The sequence below is a fragment of the Catharus ustulatus genome, chromosome 28 (genome assembly GCF_009819885.2).
Source record: "Catharus ustulatus isolate bCatUst1 chromosome 28, bCatUst1.pri.v2, whole genome shotgun sequence".
NCBI classification, from domain to species: domain Eukaryota; kingdom Metazoa; phylum Chordata; class Aves; order Passeriformes; family Turdidae; genus Catharus; species Catharus ustulatus.
Window position 1 is genome coordinate 2,566,399 of NC_046248.1, and position 19,255 is coordinate 2,585,653.

The 19,255-nt window shown below is 50.3% G+C and overlaps 1 protein-coding gene across 2 annotated transcripts in view; it reads right to left on the reverse strand.

Moving 5' to 3' along the window:
• Positions 1-19,255, reverse strand: part of LOC117007990 (opioid-binding protein/cell adhesion molecule homolog) — a 291,903-nt gene that overhangs the window by 155,736 nt on the left and 116,912 nt on the right. The window lies entirely within an intron of this gene.

A 19,255-nucleotide genomic window follows, 5' to 3' on the forward strand; every position in this document is an offset into this window, starting at 1 on the left:
GCAGGACAACAGGAATGCAGGGAAGCTGGGGCAGGAATGAGAGGGTCCAGAGCAGGGACTTGGCTGCCCGGGCAGAAATTCTTTTGCTCAGGCAGGGATGCAGGGCAGGGATGCAGGGCAGGGATGCAGCTCGTGGCACAGGGATACAGAGCATCCAGGTGCATGGGCAGGAATGCAGGCCAGCAGGAATGCAGGACAGCAGGAATGCAGGGATGAGAGCAGGGGTGAGGGTGGCTGGAGCAGGGATGCTCCAAGACTTCTCTCATTGCACCACACCCAGCAAGGAGCAGATGAGGGAAATGCAGATGGGAAGAGCTGGCAGAGCGAGTACAAGTTCCTGCAGCTCCTGGTTTTCAGCTCATTTAAAGTCTGTTCATAGAAAGAGAGAGAGATGGGTAAATAACTCCATTCCAAAGCACTCTCCACCTCAAGAGATTTGCTGTCGAAGAAGGAAATGCTGAGGTTCAGAGAGAAAAAAAAGTCTGCTTAAAAGTTGAACAAGTGAAAAGACATCATAAACCATATAAACACTTTTTGTTTTTTTTCCCTGTGCAAGTCAAATATTTGTTGCCAACTTGGACTTCTAAAGAAAAGTTGGGGAAGCTGTTCCTAATTTTTTGATGAAAATTCTACTATACAAGGTACATGCCATGCATGTTTTTCCTTTTGGGAAAAAAAAAAAAGAGCTCATCAGCAACCCAGTACCCATGTGTGCAACCCCAGGATAACAAACCCAGGCAGGGACATGGGGGGAGAAGTGGGGAGTGAGCATTTGGAAGAAAATGATTCTGTAGTGAATTTAAAAGGAGTTATCAGCTGCTCCTGGGTAAATCAGCTTGGCTAAGATAAGAACCAGAACAAATACTTATTCTAAATTTACACTGACCTAAACCTGAATGCTTCAGGGTTGAATAATTTTGGTGAACTATATATTTTTGTGAAATCATTTCCTGGGCTTCTTGCATGGGTTGAAAGAGATTTAGCTGGGAAGGATAAATCCTGGCTGCTCATATAGTCTTGTCAAAAGGATGGGATGGAGACACAGATACAAACACTGATAGATGGCAATAAAAAAGATCTTTATAGTGGTTCAGTTTATGCTGTTTCACTGTGGCAAAACTAGTCCAAGATTTCTCCAAGTGATTTTTTAATGTTTCCTTGTTTAAAGGGCTCATCTAGCACAAAAAAGGGTCCCACATTTTCAGAAAGCCCTTCATGTCTGCTCATACACAGACAGGCCTCCCAAATCATCACCTCTGAGGGGAAGTCTCAGTTTAACTCCTTGAGACAGGGTTACCCAGGGAAGGTCACCCAGGAAATCTGGCAGAGTTTTCTACCACACAGGCTAATTTGGAGAGACTTAAAAACATTCTTCAGCTTGCTTGCCCTGCCTAAAGAGAGAATCAGACCCAGTGCCTGCACATCTGGTTGGGTGAGGTCCACATCTGTAGGTGCAGCTGTGCTGATCAGCCCCAGGCACTGTCCTGCAGCAGGTGTTGAGCCAAGGTTGGAGGTGCATCCAAAGGGAAGCACCTTTCCCAGCAGAACACCAACCATCACCCCCAGGACCTTCTGCCTGCAAGGACCCTGTTGTCATCACAGACACAAAACTGTAACCTGGCAGAAGGCACAGAAACATCCAGCCTTCAGTTCCTGTACCTGCACTGCTGCTTTCCCTTCAAGCCCACATAAGCAAAATCCTTTTTCACCAGGAAATGTTCACACAGGAATTTTTCCCTGCTCTATCTCCCCTCCATCCCCAGAGGAATAAGAGCACAGGCACGGTGTGACAGGAACAAGCAGAAGCCAAGTTTACATAAACAGTGGAGAGCAGCACGTAAAGGTTATTTGTGCCTGCGGGCTGCTTGGGGAACCTGTGAAATACCGAGGGCTGGCACCAGACAGAAAATTCTGTAACGCTAAAAACTGCAGCTTTTTGAAGTCCCTGAGCAGTGCAGGGGCAGCTGAAAGCAAGTGTGAGCAGCTAGAGCAGGTGGTTCAATGTTACTGAGCACCTCCCATCCCTTCCTGGTGCTGGACAGCAGCCTGATCCCATCCTGAGCTCAGGAAATATCCACCGACCTGGCTGAGACCTCCTGTCCCAGGACAGGAGTGGGCAAAGACAGGAAAATTTACGTTAATGTTGTACTTCTCACTTAAAGCTCTTTATGAGGACTAATTTGAAATCTGGGAGAGTTATTCACATCTTGTGGCTAAGGAAAACAGAGCCATGGAAATCAGGCACCTTATCCAAAGCCCCAGCAGAACAAATAGAAGATCCAGAATTAGAGTGAACAGAGCAGCAAAGTTCTCCTCCTCCCACCCCACAGATCACAGCAGGAAAGTGGCTGGTCCAAACTCCACCAAGCAAAAACCACCCAGGAACCGGCAAACCTTGCAAAGTTGTGCAGGGTCTGGTTTGTGGGACAGGAGAACAAATGGCAATCAGGGGATAGCGATCCATGAGGAGCACGTTCAACTCTGTTCCAACAGGATCTCCTTGGAATCACCTTAAACCAGAACCCTTCATCCCTCTGAACTGGGAATGCAGACAAACCTCTCCCTTTGGCTGATTTTCCTTATTGTCTGCTCTCTTACAGGCAGAAACTCTCTCTTATCACTTGCTCAAGGATGACTCAGATTAATTAGACAATTCTGAAAGCTCCCAGACACAGCAAAGAGTCAAAAAAATACTGCTTTTTGCTTTTTTTTTTTTTTAATAGTCTGAACCCAGCTTCAGACTTCGGGGAGGAACTAACAAGGATTCTTTCCTACCAGAGATCTTGCTCGAGGGAAGGGAAGGGAAGGGAATTGAGAGGGAAGCAGTGAGTTGCAAGTGGGCTCACAAAGCACCAGTGTTTGCATGTGTATGAATACATCACCGCCGGTGTGTGCACACCCTCATGGACTTGGGACGAGCAGGGTGGAGGTGAAGCATGTAAACTTGGGCAGAGATAAAAATCAAATAAAACCCAACCAAAATTAACAAGGGGAGAAAGCCTTTTACTCAAACAAAGAAAGTCATTTTGCAGCCACCGATTTTCCCCCCTTCTTTTTCTTTTTTATTTTTTTTTTTTTTCTTCTTAAGGACGGCATTGTGCGGAGCACTGTTCCTTTGCAAGATTTCAGATGTTGCTGTGTTCAAATGAATCCCATTTTGTCACAATCAATGCCTTTCCCCGCTCGTTATTACCTGCAGCCCTCCGGAGCCGGCTGGCAGAGCTCCAAGCGCCGGGCGGGGAGGCAGAGGAGCCCACACCTCTCCAAAATGCACAGCCAAGGTAAACGGGAGAATGTCACCTACACCTGGGTAATTTTTAATTTTCTTTCTTTTCCCCCGTACTGTTAAATTACCTCCAGCTTATTTGTCTGGCTAGAGGTTAATGAAACATTAATGATGTTAATGAGCCTTTCATGCTGCAAGTTTTTTCAAGGAAGAGATAGAATGGCTGTTTTCCTTCCCTCTTAATCTTTCCCATCATTCGGGAGTTGCAGGGCCAAAGCAATTAGTGACTCAGGCAGCTCTGTGTCCCCTCCTGGTCACAGCCCAGTGGGGCAAAGAGAAGAAACCCATTACAGCCCCTTCACATGTCCACAGGTGAGGAGCTCACGGAATGATGCAGCCACGCTGCTTTAGCCAGAAGGCAAAACGCCATTCAGGGGGAAAAACAGGGGGAATTAACAATCTGGAGCTGTCGGGAATGGTGAAGTGTCGCCATTAGCTGTGCACTGTTTGTTAGAGAAGGTGACAAGTGATTTTCAAAAGGTTCGAGGAGGTTTGGGTAGGGCTCCACAGCCCAGGGGTGGCTTGACAGCTTTCCCCATCAAACCCCACGTCGGTTTTCATCCCGCTGAGCTCTGATTCCGGGTGACATCCCTCTGGATCACGGCCAGCCAAACATCAACCCTCCCTTCCCAACTCATTTGGTTTAAATACAAAGTGTGTGAAGGAGAAATACGGCAAGAGAAAAACTAAAAAAAAATCAGGAATGACCACCCTCCACCCTGCCACCTCAGACACCAGGCAGAATTTCTTTATCGTTCCTTAATCCCCTCAACACCACCACAGAGTGAAAAAACCCGCTGGTCTCAGCCCATTTTGCAGGTGGCTCGTCCCACACTGAGCAGGGAGGGCAGGAGCTGGGGTCCCTGGGCAGCACCGGGGGTGACGCTGCCTCCGCTGCCCGTGATGGATGCGCCGGTGCCAAAGGGCACACAACTAAATTATGAGCTGGCACTTACAAGGAGTGAGGGCTCTGGCTTGTGCTTCCATTAGAGGGTATCTATCTGCATTTAAAGCTGTGGCGCTCTGATAAGGAGAAGGGAGGAAGCCAGAGAGACCTCAAAAAATTGCCTGGACGAACTCCGAGATAAGACTTTTCAGACAGACAAAAAAGCCTGTCCTGATTTATAGAGCTTCGTCCGTCCTTGACAGTACCTCTGGAGCTCCTGATCTCGGCTGTAAAAAAGAAAGTTCCATCAGAAATGTGTGTTCTGCCCCCAAACTATTTATCCAGACAACCTGTCAACCTACCACAGCCAGATCCTCTCTTGACACGGACAAGGCAGCAACACAATCGGCCGCCTTTTATTTTTACCCTCTCCTCTCCCCTGCTCCTGCTAATCACAGACGCTTTGTCCGCTCAATAATAAAGATCCCAGGCGCCTCAGTTTCCATTTTTTTGTTATCATGCCTTTCACCCGGCATGTTTATTTATGACTGCTACAAAGCACTTCCACGGGAAGATGCCATTAGGCTGGAATGATGCTCCCTTGACATTGAGATCAGAATCGGTACAGGAGCCATGCAACAACTCATCTTTATGTTTGCTTCTCTTAATTCCTTTTCTTTTATTGTTGTTATTATTGCTATTATAATAATTATTATTTTTATTATTATTATTATTATTATTATTTCCAGGGAGGGAGAAGCAGAGGGGCACATGCAGCACAGAGATGAAGCAGCTCTGGCTGAGGGCACAGATGGCACGGGCTGGCTTGGATAATCCTGCCCTCTTCCAGGGCAGCTGCTGGCATATGGGCTGAACAAACCCATTTAGAGAACAGGACCCCATTCTGACAAGGGCACAGGGATGGATTTACCCTCACTCATGGCTCTCCTGCATACCAGCCCAGGAGCTCACCCAGCAGAGACAGAAAGATGGATTTTGGGGAGCTGAGGGGCACTGCTGGCTCCCTGTTGAGGGGAGGGCAGTGCTGGGGAGCAGCATGGATAGTCAGGGATCAAGGTGTCACATCCAGCCAAACCCTGGTGGTCAGCCTGTGCTGATGGGGTCACCAGGGTGCTTGGCTTGCCACCAGAAAAGAGGAACAGACACGCAGTGACAGTGACTTTAACACTCCCTCCAGAGCTCCTATAACCCACCCAGCCCTGCTCTACTCTCTTCCCCTGGAAACTCCTGGCAGAGCTCACCATGACCACAGGACAGCTCTCAAAGCTGTGCCAACACCCCTGAGATCTTCTCAGCCTGCTCAGCAGATGAAAACGGGGGAAAAGCAACCCTGCAGCCCAGGAGTCAGCTGTCCCCTCTGCTTCCCAGCTAGAAGTGGCCCTGGGACAGGGGACAGCACTGTCCCCCAAAGGACAGTGTGCCCTCTCTGCCACAGTCACGCCAGGTGCTGGCACAGACAAAGGGAGGTTTTGTGGGATCTGGCACCGCTTCCAGTGCCAGCCACAGCGCGTCCTTCCCCGGCACCGGCTCCCTAATTAGTTCTATTGGTTTCAACAGTTCAGCGGGCTCGGGGAATGTAATATTTAACACCCTAGAGGGAAGCCTTTCACGCCGATGCCTCTTTCATCATCTCTGCCCATCTGGTGCTCACTTCAAGCTCGCAAAGCACCACCTGCTTGGGAAACAATGAACTCCTGTGGCTCCCTGGTTCCTCCCTACTGGCTGGACCTTCCAGGAAAGGCACGTGGGAGCAGCCCTCCCCAGGGCAGCGAGCCTTGACACCCATGGTGCGTGTTGTGTTCACTCAGAAAGGGATTATTAGTGCGTGTTTAAACCACTCTCATCAGGATGCTGATTCCAAGGGAGCAATTTGTCCCTTCATGGCTTGCTCCACAAGAGCTCAGGGAATGCACAACACATCATGGGGATGGGGAGAGGGGCGAACAGACCTCTTGGGCTCCCCATTTCTCAGCAGTGACAGCCTCACCATCACCACCCTCCCCAGATGAACCCAGGATGGATAACTGGGTGAGGGCCATTAGCAGGGCGAGGTGGGGAAGGTTGGGTGGTGTGACTCCACAGCAGCAGCAGGGGCGGGTGCTGTCCGTGTGACATGGTGACACTCACGAGTGGCATGTCAGGACCCTGCTGCAGTGCACAATGCCACGTGGCCACAGACACTGCGCCATTACAGCCTCTCTAACAACAAGACCGAGCAGAAATGGGAATTGAGCCCATAAACCCATTTGCTTTCTGCAGCCACGGCAGCACGGCTGACGTTTGGAGACACCACTGTGTCTGGAAATGATTAGATTCCTTCCAGTGACTGACACCTGCTAATAACCTGGAAGATGGGTAGAGCATACTCACATTGTCATCTTCAGCTATCTACAACTTCATTTTCCATCATCTTTGTCACTCAAGGACAGCAGCAAAGGATATTATTGCTACTGGTATTGTTATTGTTATTATTTAAACCATGCAGCGACAGATCTGCAGGTATTGGGCTGGGCTGGGCAGACCAGCAGATTCTCCTTCAGATCAGAGGGAAAATTATGGGGAGCATTATGTATAATGTATTTTTCTATTAAATTAAAATAAGCTTCTCTCAACAAAGTTCGGTGTGTTAAGCAACAGTGGGAAGGACAGAGGATTTAACCTCACGCTCAGGGAAGATGGATGGAGGGATGGATGGATGGATGGATGGATGGATGGATGGATGGATGGATGGATGCTCAATCCCAAAGAAATAAAACCACATTCTCTCTACACAATGCTGAACTGTATTTCAGGGCCTCCTGCCTATTCACATAAACCCTATTAGTCACTCACCAGTGCTAAAAAAAAAATAAATATACACGCCAGTGCACAAGAGTGCCAAGGGCAGTGAAGTTAAAGGACATTATAACTCTTTAATTACATCAGTCTTAGAAAGAAAAGAGCTGTCATTCCCTCCTCCTTCCCTCTGGGGAATACTCAGTATCTACCTTGGCCAGAACCCCCTTAGGAAAGTTGTCACAACATATGTCCTCCCTGTGATTCATGCCAGGGATGGGTTTAGACCTGTATTAATATTCCCTACCCACTATTTACTGTGCTGCATTCCCACACAGACGCACACAAACAAATGCCTTTCATCTCCTGCCTTCATAGGAGGGGGGAAAACCTTAGTTAAGCTTTCAAGATAAGGCTGTTGTCTGCAAGTCACTGGGTTTAGCCAGGAGGGAGGATTTTCTTCTGAGAGCACCTTAAGGAGGGTTTAAAAACATGATTGCAAGGAAACAACCCCTCGAGGGGCTGAGGACCCTGCCCTGGGAACACTAAACACAATCAATCATCACTCCCCACCTTCCCACCACACATCATGTGCTGCTCTGCCATGCTGAGAGTCATCAAAGAGCATCCAGAGAGCGCTGAGAGTTTCTTCAAATAAGAATGTTTTTAAATATATTTCTCCCTGACAAAAATGCTCTTTGTAGAAGTGAAAACGGTTGTCACTAACCCATCGCCCACCTCCTAAAAGATCCCATTACATTTCTGCATTGAACTTCTTTTTCATCACGGAAGTTATTGGAACAGTGATGGCAACAGCCAATAGTGCTTTCGATTAAAAATGTATCACAGCGTTTTGTGATTTAAAAGCAAACAAACAAGAAAGGCGCCATGAAATGTTAATGCGCACGTGAGCGGGTTTGATTCCTGTTTGCTCTTTGTTTGTCAAACATTTTCAACTATCAATTAATTATCAAAACTGGGCCAGCAAGTGGAGCCTGATCCGCGCTCCCTGTGACAGGAATCGGGAGGCTCCAGCGGCGCCGCGGCTCCTGTGAGGATGCACAATCCCGGCTGCGGAGCGCAGCCACGCGATGATTTCAGGAAGGTGAGTAGTGAGTGATCATCCTTTCACCCCTTTCACCGACACAAGAGACTGATGGGGCTGCAGCCCATCAGCAGCTTCCTGGTCACCTTGGAGCCAAGGCCATCGCTCTGTGTTGTCAGAGCCACATCACGAAGCCCAGGACATCTTTTGTGGCAATCTGTGATGCTGAAGGACACACCACGAGGGATGGGGAAGGATTGGCAGGTGCCTTGGTCAGCCCCACATCCTCCCTTCCTGCAGCATTTTTAAAAGCCTTGCAGCAGCAAAAGACGGCAGGAAAAAAAAAAAAAAAAAAAATTTTAAAAAGCCACCATTGGAGCAGAGGCAGGTGAATAAGGAGATATGGCAGAGTCAGGAGGCAATGGCCCAAGGGACCCATTAACAAGATTCCTCCCACACAACATCCAGGAGGCCAGGCCATCAATAAAACCTGCTCTCCTCCCCAGCCAGTCTTGCGTGGCTCTGAACTTTCCAGCTACAGGCTGCAGATTGGATTCTTCCGTCATCACCGTAAAACCAGATGAATTGTCCATGGCTCAGGGACCTGTGAGAAGGCAGGACCCTCTAGGCAAGAAGGTAGCACAGTTCATAAAACCAGTTCTGCCTTTCAGCAGAGCTGGCCCAATGATGCCAGGATGGGTGTCTGGTCCCACACGCTTCAGCAAACTCCTCTCCACGCTTTTCACACCCAAAAAAGAGAGATGGAGATCCCCTGCCCTCTTGCAACCCAACAGCTCAGCATGGTGATCTCTGCCACAGAACATCCAGGGTGACACCTGCATCTCATATGGTTTTATCCTTCCCTTGCCAGGATTTGCAAGGAGCCTCTCATCCCAAATTTCTCAGGAATAACTACAGCCCTTGCTCTGCTTTTTGCTGCAGGAGCCCAAAAAGCCACTGACAAAAGCCATTTCACTGCTGGCTCTTCGTCTTCAGCAGGGAACTACTCCTGCATGGGCTGGGAAGGGCACACTACCATCCTAGTCATGGATAATGTCTCTTAATGGGTAAGACCCTGTGCCAGGAGGTGCTGGGAAGCATCACCCTGCTCACACCCCTCTGTGGTAGTGGGACACCCTGGCTGAGTCAATGCTAGTGCCATTGAGGCCTTAAACAGGACATTAATCCTCTCTTCCCACAGCTCTGGGGGTGAAGCAGTGACTCCAGCATTGTGGAAAGCACCATCCCAGGCACCAATAAAGTCTTTGAGAAGCAGCAAGAAGCTGGAGCAGATAGAGCCTGGACTCTGCAACAACAGCATTTCTTCCTGTTTTGTTTTGCTTTGCATTCTCATTGCCAGGTTCATTATCTGGGCCCTTATTCCTGCACACGCTTCCCATTTTTCTCCCTCCTATCTCCCTGCGTCCAACGCAGCAGCCTGTATTAGTTTATGTTAACAAGCTGTGGCAGCAGTAATCCTGGCCTCTCCAGCTCCACTGCCTGTTCTGCTGACCAGGCACATTGTTTGTCTCCACTGCCTGGTCCCCTGAGCCTTTCTCCACCTCCAATCCCAGCCTCCTGCAGGAATTACACTGGGATACACCCCGTGCCAAACGCTGTGACCACGCTGTCACTGGAGTGCAAGTTGGAAAACATTTTGCTGCCCCGCTGTCGCCTCTGCAGAGCACCAGAAGGATGGAAAAGCTTTTTTTTTCTCTCAAAATAAAGGCTTTTCTTCTGTGCTGCAGAAACAAGCATCACCCCATGGCCCCAGCGTGCTGGGGGCTCCCGTGTGCCAGGCATCCCTCCTCCCCTGACCATGGGGCAGGAGGCAGAGCTGCCCTCTCCATCCCACCTCACCGCTGCGATGTGACAGCCCGCATTTGTCTCTTCAGCTTTGACTCCCTCCCCGGCCCAGGTTGACAGCCAACAACACTTGGAAAAAGAAGAGAAGAGGATAAAAAAAAAACCCTAAAGGGCAGCTGCTGTGGTGGAGGGAGTGAGGAACAAAGAGATTTCAATCGCTGCTCCGCTCCAAGGGCATGGGAGCGTGGTTGAGTGTCCAGGAGGGAGAGGGAGGGTGTGAAAAGCCTGGCTGGGTTCTGGGGCTCAGCCCTTCTGCCCGGGCATCTCTCTGTTCAGCACATCAAAACCCATCTCCCCAAGCAAGCTCAGCCAGCAGGGGTGGGTGCTGGACTCTCTTCACCCCTCAGGCTGCCCATGGATGGGCAGTCCCCCAGCCTGGGGCACTAAAATAAAGCTCTGTGCACAGAACCTGGTGCTGCTGCACCAAGACACTGCTCAGAGCCCTGCTGGGCTAATGGTGGGGCTGGTTTTAGTGGAAGTGTTTAACGAGTGGCGTGTGTGCTGCTGATTAACAGTGTGGTTCTCCAGGGCCAAAGAAGAAAAGAAATTCAGTGTAAGACTGCAAACAATTACTCCTTTTAGATAATCACTGTTTTACAGTCCAGACACATGCATAAATATTGCATAATGCTGGGGCTCAGCACGTAATTGTCAGATATTATTCAAACCGAGTCGCTGCTTTATTGGCAAGAGCTGTGAGCTTGTCACATCTCAGGGTCAGCGGCTGGATGGCTGAAGGATTTTCAAGGAAAGCTCAGGTAATGCGAGCAGCAGATCAGCCATTCCCTAAACTGCTCAGCGCCGACCTCTGCAAAGCGATCCCGCATCCAGGAGAGTTTGTGTGTGAGGACAGGGATGCGAGGCAGAGGGGACAAGCAGCTCCCAGCCAGCTCTCCAGGGCAGGATTTGGGCTCAAAGCCATCACAGTGCACACCAGGGGGTTTGTGGGGACACCAACACCCCCAAGAAGCGCAGAGCCTGCCTGCCCACACCTGCTGATCCCAGGGCGATGCTGCTGCCAGAGCCCTGCTCGCCGTGCCGGGGCTGAGCTCCAGCCACTTTGGACAGGTCTCCTTCCCCTCCTGAGCCGAAGCTGTTTTGTTTGCAAACCATCTGCTCGGCGCCCTGCCGAGGGGGTCCAGATGGACGGGCTCTTTGAAAATTCTTTAAAATGAAGCACCCAAGCACGACGGCTCCATATGCCGAAGGGCCGGCCGGCCCCGAGAGCTGTCCACGACCCTCCCTCCTCCCTCCATCCCTCCTTGGCTCGGCCCTGCCCAGACCCCAGCCTGCTTGCAGGCCTTTCCAGAGCCCACCTTGTCCCTCTCTGCCCAAGGCAAAGTGGGCAGAAGGAGGTTGGGGCTCCTGGGCAGCCTCCAGCCTGCACCCTTTGCTCAGCAGGTCCTGCCTGCCGTGGGTTGAAGGAGAAGTGACTGCACTCCCTCGAGCTTTCCAAGACACATTGTGGGGTAAGGAGAGGCTGGTGGAGAAGTTGAGGCTGATTCTTTGGAGAGTTATTTCTTGGACTCAGCTCACTCCTAGTTTAAATGAGACACTTCTATGGTTACACTGCACAATAACCAGGGCTGGGTTTGGCTCAGAGCAGCTCATGGACAAGCTCAGTGGCACAGGAGAAAGCCAGCTGCTTATGGGCAATAAACCCCTACCTGGAAGCACAGCTTCCCTTCCCTAGGAAGGCTCTGTTTCACCTCCCAATTCTTTCTCGTTAGAAGAAGGCAGACAGAGATTCCTGCACTGTCACAGGAACTGGGGCTTTAAGGGGAAAAAAAAAAAAGAAAAACCACCTTGAAAAACCCAAACCACAATCAGATGAATTTTGATCCAAGCCACAGTGAAGGACAGCTCTGTGGGATTTGAGATAAATAAAGGCACAAAGGCCAGTGAGATTGCACTGACACCTTTCAGGCTATGCTTTCCTCCCCCTGTGCCTTGAATAGCAAATCCTCCCTCTTGCAAGCAGCCCTGAGCCCCAAAGCTCTGGTGAGTGGGCTGGAAAGGACAGATTCCCCTAACAGAAGCTCACCAAAGCCTCTGCTGTTTATAGATCTGGGATGCCAGAGGATGGGAAACCCTTCCTGAGTAATCTGCATTACCAAGGACACCCGCTGTGGTCCCAGGACACTGCTCTCACCCATCTGAGGAGGCAGGAATTGCAATCCCAAATAAAAGGGTTTCAGTGACCTGAGCACCCAGCTCCTGAGCTGCAGCATCACCCCCAGACTGTATTCTCCACAAGGATCTGCCAAGAGTGTCAATAAGGAAAGAGATTACATCGTCTTCCCCAGAGAGAGTGCAGAAAAATCAGTCAGAGCAAAGAAAAGCTGCTTTAGAGTATGAGCTAAGCAGGGTCTGGCAGGAGCATGCTGCTTCCCCAGGGATCTCTGAGCTGGAGGCCAGCATGGAATGAGATAGAGATTTTTGGGGTTCAGGGTGTCCTTCCTCTGCCTGGCTGGCCTGGAATGAGCCAGAGATGGAGCCAGGAGTGATGGAGAGAGGAACTCCCATGCCCAGCAGCTCTCCTCCAGACATCAACCTCACCTCTCATCATCTTGTGGTAGATGAGCTCTTTTATAAACAAAAATCACACTTACTGCCTCCAAAAACATCAGATCCGGGGCCCACAACTGCAGCAAAGTAACTGTGAATGCTGATAACTTTATCATCCAACACGACTCACATGAAATGCTTCTCTTGAGCTAACGATACGCTGGAGACACACGGAGCTGAGGCGGGACAAAGCTCCCGGCTGGCTGCTAATGAAGGACCATAAACAGTGCACCAAATCAGCCCCGAGTTCCTCTCTGCAGCCCTTGATCGAGCAGCGCCCCACCAAATAATGAAAATCTCGCTCTTTTGTATCCATGCAAATCACAGGCGCCGCTGGAAATTGCCTGCATTAACGACTTATCTGGTGGGCCAATAAGGGAAAAAAAAGTATCCCATTATCTTGTCCACTTAAGCATTAGAGCAGCTCCAAGTGTTTTCATCCACCTCCTGCGAGCCTCGTGCCTTCCAGCTCTGCTCCCATGGGCCGTATTTCCCACCTCCCCTGCTGGCTGCTCTCCTGGACACACAGATGCCAGCCCCATCCCAGAGCCATCAGGCCAGGCACCAGCTCACAAGCTTTTAGGGGTAACTGTGGTTTTTCTTTTTCGGTCCCTGATGGTATTTGCCAGGACCAGAGAGTGCTAACATGTAGCTATCTCTCAGAAAACTCACATTTAGCCAACAGAGAAAGATCGGAGACCTACTTGACGATTTTCACAAGAATCTTTATTTCATGTGAAGGGTGGTCAAGCAGGGATTCTCTCAGAACAAAGGGCAGGCACCTATATTTATAGGTTCAGGGAGGCTTCAAACTACAACCAATAAAAGTTTATACAAAGAACAGCATCCAATCTAAGTGAGAAGTTCTAAAGGTGAACTGACCAATTACACAAACTAATTTCTATCCAATTATCATCCGAAGTGTTAGGAGAGTGACCAAATTCTTAAGGAATTTGGCTCAACCTTGGTATCTAGGATACCTTATCTATTATAGCAAGTTCCAAGGGCCAGGGGAAGATGGCTTTGGAGGAATTGTATCATCCACAGGTAACCACCACGAGGGCCCTGCTGCTGTCCTGGGAGAGCTCTGAGCATCATAAACCCACACCGACAGCCAAAGGCTGCCTGTGATTCTTTAAGGCTCACCAGTGAAGGATACCATTATCCAGCTGGAATTCCACGGGGGAATTCAGGTAAGCAGACTGTAATTAACCGAGCTGGCACGGCGCTGCATCCGACAGATGTAGAAATGCACCTTGAAAGGAGGAAAAGGAGGAGGGAGGGAAAAGCAGGAGAGGAGCAATGCCTACCCTGGGTCTGTCCCCAAACACTCAGGGGAGGATTTGGGGAGATGCAGGGGCTGCAAAGGAGCAGTCAAATGTGTGGCAGTGCTTTCCTCCTCCTCCTAGCTGTTGGGCAGGAGCAAAATCGCCATGGAAATGCAGACAGAGAGTCTCTGAAGCACTGATAGCGAGTTGGAGCTGGAGTTAGGCTGTCCAGCACCCTCGGGCAGACACTTGGAGTGGGAAATGGGGAAATTCATGCTCCTCAGCTTAGGAAGCTCAAGCCAGAGCTCTGCTGTCAGGCACGTCATGCTGGGCTTTCAGCAAGCAGCCAGAAAGCAGGATTTGTCTGCCTGACCCCAAGCCAAGCAGCAGTAATCTCCACCCAGCCAGCTAACTCCCATGTCAGCCCCACTCCTCCACAAACCACTCAGACAAAATGTGCCTGAGCAAATGCCCACGAGCAAATGTCCTGGATTTGTTCTGCTCTGGCCCAGCTCACAGCAGCACCCACACCTCAAATCCTGTGGAGAGGAACCTCCCAATCCCACCATGCCCAAGGCAAGACCTTCAGACTGGAGCTTGGACAACATTGCCTGGGCATGGCAAGGGCAGAAGAGCAGCTCTGCCTCTCGTCCTGCCCCACACCACCCTGACCTCCATCAGTGAGGCACGGCTTTCCTGCCTTCTCTTTTTGCTTTGTTGCATAATTTGACTTTTCCCTGCTCTGCCCTGCAATCAGAGTGGCAGTGAATTACAGCAAGGGGGGCTCTGCTCCCTCCAGATGTCAGAGCCTGTGGTAATTGTGGCACCCACTTATATTTATGTCAACAGGGGAAGCCTTTGCATGGCAGAGAGCTCACCCTGCCAGCACCCAGCCTGGCACAGCCTCTGCTTGTCCTCTCTGGGGTCTTGATCCTGCCTTCCCACCAGGAATGTGGGCAGCATGTCACCAAGCAAAGCTCCCTGTGAGGGGAACACGTTCCCCATTTCAGCCCCGCTCCAGGAGCCCATCCACAGTGCACAGCCCCCCTGCCCAACCTGAAGGGCATCTCCAGACCCTCCACGATTGTTTCTATGGCAGAGGCTCCTAAAATCCCCCCAGGTGACTTCAGCACACACTTCTTACCCTCTCCTCCCAGACCCCCAGCTCAGCATCTCAAGATGTGAAGGTTTTCCTCTCCAGGGATGTTCCACGAGGGGGAAAAAGCCATCAGGAGAGCAAAAGTTATCCCAGCTGCAGGAACTTTGCTCTCCAGGTGGGAGCTTTGCCCATCTGCAGCAGCAGTGGCACCAAGCAGAGGACCAGGGTGGGGAGAAGGGGTCTGAGGGAAGATGGTGCAAGAGTTTCCCCGGAGGTCACTTGCCTGCTGCCAGCCCCAGCTTTGGGCAGAGTGACATGGGGAGCAGCAGGAGGATGAAAAGCTGTATCAGTGTCCTTTGGCTCTTCTTGCACATAGGAAAATGCAACCCCTAACTCCAGCTGCAAAGGTGGATGGGGAGAAGCAGAGGGAATCTCCCAGGTCAGGCAGAGTTTCCAGGCCCCCAGGTGTCACATTTGCTGTCACAGTGCCTGCCCTTCCCCTGGCTCCTGCAGAGCTCCCATCCCCGTGGCAAATGGACAGCTGGTTCTGAGGAGCAGCATAGTTTAAAGAAATAAAAAAATAAAACAAGCCAAAACCCACAACACCAAAAACAAACATTGCAAAAGACAGAACACATCAAATATTAAAGGAATCAAACTCCTCCTGTCAGCAAGGAGGACACAGAAACTGCTCCCAGATGTGGCAGGGCTGTCACCTTCTCTGATCAGCTCAGCTTCAAACAGCTTGTCACAGAGATGTTTGTGCTTTCGGGGTCCCTAACCCCAGAGTCCCTCCCACCCTCAGCTCCCAAGGAGGGCTGGATCCTTTCCTGGTGTAAACCCACCTGGAGCTGCTGCTGAGAGCTCTCTGACAGCTCAGGCAGGCTCAGGGCTGGTTTCACTGGCAGCAGCAAGTGCTGGTCACCAATGTGGGGACAGATCCACAGAGGGGACAGCCCCAGAAACACCTGGTTTGGCCAAGAGAGCCCACGGGGAGGGCACAGTGCATCTATTCCAAGCCTCCCCAGCCTGCACAGCCCCAGGCACAGCAGCAGCTCCAAGGCTGCATCCTGCTCTGCCTGGCAGGGGCACACAGGGAATGAGAGCACAGCCCTGGGCTCCCCCTCCTTCCCAACAGGATCCCTGGCACCTCGTGCCACAGCTGCAGTGTCCTTGATAAGGGGTGGCACACCCTGGCCATAAACCAGCCTTGTTCTGCAAGGGATTGACAAACAAGGAGCCTGGGACTGGTCCCAGTAGCTGGACCATTGCTCCAAGCACACAATCTCACCTTCCCAGGGCCCATACTGAATATCCCTGTTCCAGGTGCCTGGAAAGAGGCACTCCCAAAGGACAAAGCCCTGCAGGCACACTGCTCCCAGCTCTCAGGGATGCTAACTCTGTCAGGGTAAATTTCAGTACCACAATTCCATTCCCACTCTGAATTTGACACATCACTGCCTGAGATTCGACCTCCAAATATGGGTTTTCTGAGCCTATGAACTTCATCTCTGCTGATGGGTGATGCCAGGAATATTAAAAAAAAAATCTACAACCCACAACAGGCTTTGGAAGGTGGCTGTGTGCCAGGTTCATCTGTTCCCAAACTCCTCAAAGTTTTGTGAAATCCCTCCCTCTCCCTGCAGCACACAATCTGCTTCTCCTCCTCCCCAGACCCCTCCAAAGCCTTCTCTGACCTTCCCCCTGCACAGCTGCTGCCTCCATGGCACAAAGCTGCCCTGGGGTGCAGAAAAAAGTGGGATGGGAGTGAATTCCCATGGAAGGGCTGGGGCTGTGCCTCACCTCACCCTGTGGCCACCAGCTTTTATTGCAGCAGCAAACTGTTAATGGCCTGGCTGTTTGGAGCAGGAATGAGTTTGGCTTTCCCATGGAAAAGCAGCTTTGCAGCCATCCCCCCAGGTCCTATTTCTGCATTTAGCAGCCACACAAGGGACACTGGGGGAACCACAGCCCAGGGGCTCCTTCCAGCGCTAATTTAGAGCCATGAAATATTCAATAAACCCCAGAATAACCCCACAGAAGATCTGATGGACTCTCTGGAACTCCCTGGCAAGGGAACCAAGCAGGGATCTCAGCAGCCCAAGGACACAGCACCAGGATGGGGTGAGATGTGCTGACAAGGACAAAGAGAATCAGCTTTTCTCTGCCTCAGCTGGACATCACCCAGCCCCAAACCAAGTCAAGGTCAAACAAACAATTTTTGGAGTGTCAATGCACTCACATCCCAAATCAGCTTTTCTGAGGAGATACCAAACCCAAGTATCTGCCCATAGAACCAGCCCAGGACCCCCTCCCTCCAAAAATCCTTAATTTAACTTTTTCCAGAGCGCAGAGCAAGTTGCTGTCTAATCAAGGGATCTCTAATGTGGTAATGCCAGTAAATTGTAATTAATTTTCCCCCTAATTGATGCGTGGGAATATCCGGGACCCTCATTCTCCTGCCTTCAATTCCCTTATAAATATATGATTTGACAGGTTAATTTGAAAGTAAAAGTTCGGTTCTTTCCAGCAATCCAAGCAGAAGCCCCAGAACAGAGCCGGCTGCCTCGCTATGTGAGGCGGAATGAAAAGGGTTGAAGTCAGGTTACAGTCGTCATCATCATCATCTTTTTAATTTCACTAATTTAATTTCTGCCCCCCCTTCTCAGAAGATAATAAAAGCTTCATTTCACAGTCCAGAAAATTTGGCAGCAAAAGGTGACAGACAGCCAAGGAAAGATGGGGAAGATGCGTAAGAAGGGTGACAATTCCTTCAAAGTTAAAAGACGGTGCTCAGCAGCCCGGGGAAGGGCACAGGAGGGCACACAGGACACCGAGGCATTAAAAACCAGTTTTCCCAAGGTGGCAGAGGGAATTCAGGCAACACTAACGATGCAGCTCAGTGCCAGAGGGTGCAAAACTCCCTGTGCCTGCCGGCAAACACACCTGCAGGAGAGCCAGGTCACCTTCCCTGAGCTTTAATGAGTCTGGAGGTGCTGGCTGGCCCACATGAAGCTTTTCTGGCTTAAAACTCATCAAGTCCAAGGCTATTTCTTTCTTGTTGGCCTCCCCAGGACAGGACATGGCACTGCTCCCACCCAGAGCCCCAGGACCCTTCCACACCAACACCAACTGCTCCCGAGTCCACGGGGAAACAGCTCAAACACAATCACACAAAAGGCTTCAAAATCTTTCTTGACTTGTTCCTAATTAGAAAGGAAGCATCAAACCCAATCCTTTTGATAGGAAGGAACATCCTGGGTTGATATATTTAACCTTTCCTAATGAGAAGTTGCATTGAAAGATCCCTTTCCCATTTTTCCCAGGAGCTCCAGCGCTGTTCCCAATCCTCCAGCCCTCTCCCTGTCATCTCCACAGGTTCCAGCCTGAAGGTCTGGCATCCAGTCAGTCTGGAAATGCCATCCCCATCCCCTGCATCCCTCATCACCAGGGGACAAGGCTCCTCACCTCACCATTCCCATGGGAGTTAGGATAAAAGCTCGAGGAGCTGGGGAAAGAAAGGGCTGGAGTCACGCCGGACACTGGCCAAGGGAAAGATAAAGGATGAATAAATGCAAGTCTTAGATGAGGATGACTGGCAGAGAATCGAACTTCAATCCTGGCTGCTGAGGATATTTACTGGAAGCAGATCTGGACTAAGCAAAGCATATGGGAATGCTGTTCCTCCAGAATCAACACCAGCTCTGTCTCCTGCCAAGCTGCGTTTTGGGGCTTAAGGGACATTTTTGTAGAAATCTGCAGGAAAACGTGATGAGGAATGTGAAAAATGTGCCTGGATTTATGTCTCTGTGCTGACGAAAGGATGCTCAAGCAGTACATTTTGTAAAATCCCTGCTCCCATTTGTTGTTTTTTTAACCACATCTCTGCCTTTTGGTCACAAAACTGCCCTCTTCATCCACGTAGCCAATTGCAGTGGCAAAACACCAACAAAATCAAGCAACAACAAAGGCAGGCAGAGGGAAAGACAGGCCTTTCTTGTGCTTTTTGGAGTAATCCAGTGATTTGGGGGAGTTCCAGGAAACGAGACAAAACTGTCAATTTGCATTTCCAAGGGCAGCCAGTCTGATCCCTGCCCATGCCTCCCCCAAAAATCACTTTGCCTAAATTCAGAGTGGGGGAATTGCTGAGCCTCTCTGCACCAGCAAGGAGCTGGAAGTTTTCTGAGCCCTGCAGAGATGCAGCAGGGATCAGATTTTCCCATCACATGCATCTCCCTTTCCCTCCTGCCGTCTCTCATAAAGGGGAGAGATGTCATCTGACAATTTCTTAGTGGGGAAAAAAAAGGAAAAGAGAAGAAAAAGTGGAATTTTATCTACTTTAGGTTATATTTTTATTGCCAGCCTGTGACTGTAACATTTGCTCTGATTACCAGATTAATCACCAGATTGCAAAGCCCATTAAATAAAATCAAGTCGGACA